This window comes from Carlito syrichta, unplaced genomic scaffold, assembly GCF_000164805.1.
Source record: "Carlito syrichta isolate Samal-C Ts95f unplaced genomic scaffold, Tarsius_syrichta-2.0.1 Scaffold314760, whole genome shotgun sequence".
Taxonomy (NCBI): Eukaryota; Metazoa; Chordata; class Mammalia; order Primates; family Tarsiidae; genus Carlito; species Carlito syrichta.
This window is the reverse complement of record NW_007258856.1, coordinates 427,920-435,865: the sequence shown is the minus strand read 5'-3', so window position 1 is coordinate 435,865 and position 7,946 is coordinate 427,920.

Here is a 7,946-nt window from a genome sequence, read left to right as displayed (position 1 = left end):
GGGTCTACCCTGAAGTTGGGATGATTTCAACATTCTCTGAAGTCCTCACTATGCAGAAGACAGATGGATACCTGCATAAATACACAATATACTTATACAGTGTACTCACTATAATTGAGATTCTCCTTGTGAAGGGGAAGGTTGCTAGAATTGGGGAGAAAGCAACAGTACCCATTGTAGCACAAATGATCGCCATATGGTCAGACCTCCTGAAACCTCAGGAGCAACCGTTTAACAAGATTCACAGAATCTTGAAAGTAGTTCAGGAACTGGGAGGCCATTTATGATACAGTGCAATCTGGTAACCTCTTTTTTAGCACTAAAAATTGTGTTGCTTTTTTCATACCAGCCACTACCAACCACACTAGTCTTTTTATCTTTCATATATAATTATCCATAACCTGTTTGGTAGGGTCCCTGTTTACTCTTGCTTTTATCTGACTCATGGTTCTAGTCACTGTCTTTCTTCAGAGATGGCATGTTTATTTGTTTAGAAAATTGTATGGAATATACAAATAAGCTTCCAGACCTATTAAGTGAGTTTAGCAAGGTGGCATGATAAAGCATCAATACACAAAAATCAGTAATATTTCTATATTCCAGCAATGAACATTTGGAAGTTAAGATTTAAGAAGCAATGGCATTTATAACAGCAACAAAAATAGGAAATACTTAGGGAGAAATCTGTCAAAGGTTGTACAAGACTCATACACTGAAAACTGCAAAACACTGCTAAACAATATCTTAATAAAATTAAGAGGTAGTCTATGTTCATGGATAAGAAGACATAATAGTGCTAAGATATCAATTCTCTTCAAACTGTTCAGTACCTAAAATCAGTACTTGATTTTAAGAGTTATGTAAAACTACAGTTTGTGATCCATTGAGTTCATTTTGGCACATGATGTGAGGCATAGATTGAAATTTATTTTTATATGGATATATAATTGTTTTAGCACCATTAAAAAGAACATTTTCTCTACTCAATAGCATTTGTACCTTTATTGAAAATGTGTTGTCCATATATGTGTGGATCTATTTCTATGCTTTCTATTCTGTTCTATTAATCTATTAGCCTATCTTTATGCCACTAGTGAAGTATCTTGATTACTATTTGATTCTATTTTTACATTGATCTATGTAGCTATTCTTTATTCAATACCATTCTCTCTTAATTACTGTAACTTTAAAGTAAACCTTAAAATCATCATTACTAAGATGATCTTCTGGTTTTTCTTATTCTTCTGTTGATGGTAAGTTATACTGATTGATTTTTCAAATGTTGAACTAAACTTGCATATCTGGGATATGCCCCACTTGGTCATAATATACTGTTCTTTTTCTCTATTACTGGGTTTGATATCCTAATATTTTCTTGATAATTTTTGCATCTATATTCAGGGGGATAGTGGTCTATAGCTTGTTTTTCTCATGATGTACTTTTCTGGTTTTAGTATCAGGATAATGCTGACCACATAAAATGAGTTGGGAAGCGTTCCTTCTCTTTAATTGCCTGGAAGAATTTGCAAATAATTGTCATTATTTCTTTCTTAGTATTTGGTATAATTTGCCAGTGAAGCTATCTGGTCCTGAGATTTTGAAATGCTAATTAAATTTATCTAATAGATATAGTGTTATTCAGGTTATCTAACTTTTCCTGAGTAACAATTGATAGTTTGGAAAGATGTGGGGTACAACTCAGGATTAGGTATACAAGTGGGATTTATTTTAAGTGATTAAGTTTATGGGCATTATACTTTCACAATAATGTTTTATTCTTCTTTAGTGTCTGTAGGATCTGTAGTAATGTTACTGCTTTCATTTCATTCATCCCTGATAGTAATAATTTGTCTTATCTCTCTCTCTTTTTTATTGATCTAACTGGCTAGAAGTTTATACATTTTATTGCTCTTGTCAAAGAACCAGCTTTGGATTTCATAGATTTTCCTCTATAACTGTTTTCTTTTAAAAGTCCATGGATCAGCTGGGCTTGGTGGCTCAGCCTGTAATCCCGCACTTTGGGAGGCCGAGGTGAGTGAATTGCCTGAGCCCGCAGGTTCGAGACCCACCTGGGTAACTTGGCGAGAACTCATCTCTACAAAAAAATTAGCCGGGTGTGGTAGTGCACACCTGTAGTTCCGGCTACTTGGAAGGCTGAGACAAGGATTGCTGGACCCCAGCAAGTCGAGACTGCAGTGGCCAGGAGCGGCCACTGCACTCCAGTCTGGGCAACAGAGTGAGACTCCAACTCAAAAAAAAAAAAAAAGTCCATTGATCTCTGATCTTATCTTTATGATTTCCCCTTTACTAGTTTTGAGTTTAATTTATCCTCCTTTTCTTGTTTTTAAAGACAAAAACTTAGAAAACTGATTTAGAGTTTTCTCTTTTTTTAAAAGCATAGGCACTGAATGCTATAACAAAGAAACAAACATATTTGGTATATTGTGTTCTCATGTTTATTCCATTCACAATATGTTCTAACTTCTCTTATAGCTTCCGCTTTGACACATGGGTTATTGATAAATTTATTGTTTAATTGGCAAATATTTGTGGATTTCTTAGAAATCTTTGTTATTAATTTATAATTTAGTTCTGTTTGGTAAGAGGGCATACTTTCTATAATTTCAATTTTAAAAACAATTTCTGGAGATTTGTTTAATGGCCCATAATATGTTCTCTACTGGTGAATGTTTCATGTGCACTTGAGAAAAATGAGTATTCTTCTGTTGTTGGGTGAAGTTTTCTTTAAATGCCAATTACATTGATTTGATTGGTAGTGTTCAGACCTTCTATATCTTTCCTGATTTTCTGTCTACTTATGATATAGATTAATGAGAGAGGAGTGTTGATATCTCCAACTGTAATTATTGGTTTGTCTATTTCTATTTTAAATTTCATTTAAGTTTTAAAATTAGTGGATATTATGTTGTTCACAATATTTTATTCTTCTTTAATGTCTGTAGAATTTGTACTGACGTGCCTTCATTAATGCCTGATATTGGTAACATATTTCTCTTTCTCTTGTTCTGGGTTAGTTAGGCTAGAGGTACATTAATTTTATGAAACTTCTTTAAGAACAAGATTTTGGTTTTATTGAATTTTCTCCTTTGTTTTCATGTGTTTTTTTTAGTTTCATTGATTTTAACTTTATTAATTTTTTTCTTCCTTACGCTTATTTTGCATTTAGATTTTTGTTCTTTTTCTCTCTTCTTAAAATGGGAGATGAGATAAAGGAGTTTATATTTTTCTTCTTTTTTAATGCAGGCAATTAGTGTTACAATTTTCCCTCTAATAATAACCATTTACATGGGTCCCACAAACTTTAGTGAGTTGTGTTTTAACTTCCAATTACTTTCAATTTTCTTTTCAATTTCTTCTTTGACCCATGAGTAATTTAGAGATGTGTTGTTTTGTTTCTGAGTATTTGGAGATTTTCCAGAAATCTGTTAATGATTTCTAACTTAATTCCTTTGTAGAAAAAAAAAAAGATTTTTTAATGATAGCATTCTTTTTAATGTATGTAGGTTTTATTTATGCCTCAGAATATACTCTACCTTTGCAAATGTTTCTTGTCCATATGAGAAGACTGAGTATTCTGCTATTGCTTGGTAGAATATTCTATGAATGTAAATTAGGTTAAGTTGTTTAAATCTATAGCCTTACTTAGTTTCTGTCTACTTGTTCTATGAATTATTGGTAAAGAGGTGCTAGAATCTTCAACTATAATATAACAACAATTTTTGTTTCATGCATTTTGCAGCTCTATAATTGGGTGCATGAAAATTATTGATTGTATGTTTTCTTGATGAATTGACTCATCATGAGATGTTCTCTTCTAAAACCTCTGGCAATATCCTTTGGCCTAAAGTCTAGTATGTCTATTATTAATATATCCACTCTCTTAGGATTAATGTCTACATGAAGTTTTTTTCCCAATTTTTTCATTATTAGCCGGCATGTGAACTGTATTTCTGGTGGCAAAATATAATTGAGTCATGTTTTAAAAGTCAAAATTTTAATCTCTTTTTATTAGGTTATTTAGATCTTTTTATAAAAGTTTTCATACAAAGTTTATTTAGAAAGTAAATTAGAGAGATAGAGAGAGAAGATTCATCTCCCCAAGTTAGGGGAGGGGGCCAAAGCTAAGAAAACATGTTGCCCATAGCTCAAAGAGCCACATGGAGACAGCAGAGTTTGACAAAGCAAAGGTGAATGGAAGGAGAGAGAGAGATTCACCCCTTCCAGGTGGAGGAGGGGGACAAAGCTAAGAAAACATGGCATACATAGCTCAAAGAGCCACATGGAAACACCAGAGTTTGACAAAGCAATGGTGAATGAAGAGAGGGAGAGAGATTCACCTCCCCAAGGCTGGGGAGGGGACGAAGCTAAGAAACATGGCGACCGTAGCTCAAAGAGCTGTGTGAGCACACCAGAGTTTAGCAAAGCAATAGCAGATCATTTATTTTTAACATATAAGAATTTAATGTAATTATAGAATAACTGGGTTTTAGTCTGTCCTTTGGTTGTTTTGTATTTTTTCCACTACTCTGCCTTTTTTTCTTACTTACCTTGTCTCCTGCTTTCTTTTGGATTATTTATTTATTTATTGTGATTTTCTTGTATCTCCGCCATTGGTGCGTTAGCTGTAACTCTTTTGTTTTAGTGATTACAGAATGGTTTAAAATAAGCATCGTTAACTTATCTTTATCACATCATATTCTCCCTTCAAATATTATACAATTGTACGCATAATGGACAATATACATTATGTGACTTTATAATAGTATACCTCCATTCCATCCTTTGTATTATTGTTATCATACATTTCACTTCTATCTATATAATTTACCATACAAAACATTGTTATTTTTCCTTTAAACAGTGAGCGTTTAAAAAAACTTTTACTGATATATAACTTACACAATATAAAATTTGCCACTGTAGGTTTACAGTTCAATGAATGTTAGTAAGTTTATATACAAGGGAGGACCCAAAAATGAAATTTATTTATTTTAAAAATGTGTATTTATTCCTACATGTTTAAACTTCAGTCACTTTTAAAGTAGTCCAATTGATGTACTACACATATTGAGATGCTTTTTCCACTGCTCAAAACAGTCTCTGAATTTGTCAGTTTTGGTGCTTTTTAGTGATTTTGTGTTTTTTGTTTTACCTCTTCCACATCAGCAAACGCTTCCCTTTGAGGACTTTTTTCATCTGGGGGAAAAAAATGGGGGAAAATGAGGTGAATAGAGAGAGTGGAGCATGGGAGTTGGTTAAAAACTGCTGAGCACTCAGTGCAGTGTGGGTAGGTACATTGTCATGCTGGAAGAACCAGTCACCAGTTTGCCACAGCTCGGGATGTTTCCTCAACGATGCAGCCTCTCAAAACAATGCTAGCTGGTACACTGATGCAGATGAGGTCCTAGAACACTACCAAGCAGGGGAAGCCTGTAGTACAAGGCGCCCACCCTTCAGAAGATAATTCCAGTTTTGAGGGGTCCTCCCTCTTAGTTCTGCGACCATTGCTACAATTAGCTCTAGAACAATTCCATTACTCCCTCAAATTCCCCTTCTGTTCATTTTCAGTCAGCCCCACTCTCACCTCAGGCATCAGGTAACGACTAATCTGATTTCTGTCTCCGTATTTTTGGCTTTTCTAGACATTTCATATAAATGGTCTCATACAATATATGGTCCTTTGTATTTGGCACCTCTCACTTGGCACAGTGTTTTTCGGGTTCAACCATGTTGTTGCGTGTATTGGTAGTTCATTTCTTATTTATTCTTGTATAGTCGTGCATTGTATGTATATCATATTTAGTTTATTCTCCTGTTGATGGACATTTGTGTGTTTCCAGTAAGGGGACATTATGCATAATACTTCTGTGAACGTTTGCTTGCAAGTCTTTGCAGGATACAAAATTTCATTTCTCTTGTGAATCTACCCAGGGGTTGGATTTCTGGATGTTTAACTTTTTAAGAAACTCACAAGCTGATTTCTAAAGTAGCTGTACAATTTAAATTCTCACCAGCAATACAGTAAGGCTCCATTTATCCACATTCTCACCAAGACTTGGTAGGTCGGTCTTTGGGACATTTCTATAGATATTCTAGGGGGGGGCATAGTGTTATCTCCTTGTGGTTTTAATATGAATTTTTCTAATAACCAATGATGTTGGAAGTCTTCTCATATACTTTCATATGTTTATTTTCCACCGTATTGTTATGTGCTACATAACAACGGTTTGGTTAATGATGGAACACACACGAATGGTGATCCCATAAGATTATAATGGAGCTGAAATACTCCTGTCACCTAGTGACGTTGTAGCTGTCATAATGTCACAGTGCAACACATTACTCTTATATTTTTGATGATGCTGGTATAAACAAACTGACTATGCTGCCAGTCAAATGAAAGTACAGCACACACAATTATGTACAATACATAATACTTGACAGTGACAATAAACAACTGTTAATGCGTTTACTATACTATATTTTGTATTGTTGTTTTAGAGTACGCTCCTTCTGCTTACGTATTTTAAAAAGTTAACTGTAAAACAGTCCCAGACAGGTCCTTCAGGAAGTATTTCATAGAATTGTTATCATAGAAGATGACAGCTCCATATGAGTGACTACTTCCTGAAGACTTTGCAGTGGTATAAGATGTGAAGGTGGAAGACAGTGATACTGATAATTCTGATCCTGTGTAGACCTAGGACAATGTGTTTGCCTATGTCTTCATTTTAAATTTTAAAAGTTCAAAAAGTAAAAAAAGTGTTTAAAATGGGAAAAGCCTTATAGATTAAGGATATAAATAAAATGTTTTTGTATATCTGTACAGTATATTTGCATTTTAAGCTAAATGTTATCATAAAAGTCAAAAAATTGAAAAGTTTATAAAATAAAAAAGTTACAGTACACTCAGGTTAATTTATTACTATAAAAAAAAACATGTTTAAATAAGTTAAGTATATCCTAAGTGTACAGCGTTTCTGAAGTCAATGGTAGTATACAGGGCAACCCCTTCAGGTCCCCTCCTGCTGTGGGAGCTTTTCCGTCCTCTCAATAAAACCTACTTTTTAAAAAATAGTGTAACGTCCATGGCTTTACATCCACTCATCACTCACTCACTAGCTCACCCAGAACAACATTCAGTCCTGCAAGCTCCATTCATGGTAAGTGCCCTGTACAGGTATACTATTTTTTTAATCTTTTATACCATATTTTTGTTGTGCCTCATCCATGATTAGATATACAAATCCTTATCATTGTGTTACATTTGCCTACAGTATTCAGTACAGTAACATGCTGTACAGATTTGTAGCCCAGGAGAGACAGGTTATACTGTATAGCCTAGAGTATTGTAGGGTATACATTCTAGCTTTGTGAAAGTACACTCTACGATGTTTGTACAACAGCAAAATTATCCAACGACACATTTGTCAGAATGTATTTCATTGTTAGGTGACACATGGCTGTATCTTGTCTGGTGAAGTGTCAGCTCAACTTTCGCTCATGTCTTTATTAGATTTTTTACTCATTATTATTATATAAGTGTATTTTGGTTCTATTCTGGTCCATTAATCTACATGTGTATCCTTAGGCCCATACCACAGTCTTGATTAGTGTTCCTCTATAGTATGTTTTGAATAAAGGTACTGTAAGTTCTCCAGCTTTGTTTGGCTATTCTAGGTCCTTTACATTTTTGTATACATTTTAGGATCAGATTGTCACTTTCTATCAAACAAACTTGCTGGGCTTTTGATGAGGATTAAATTGGATGTATAAATACATTTGGGGAAAATTGCCTACTTAATGTTGAGTTTTCCAGTCTATGAACAAGGTATATCACTCTAGTAATTCACATCTTCTTTAAATTCTCTCAGCAATGTTTTGTCATTTTCAGCATATAGATCTTGCATTGTTGTTAAATATAT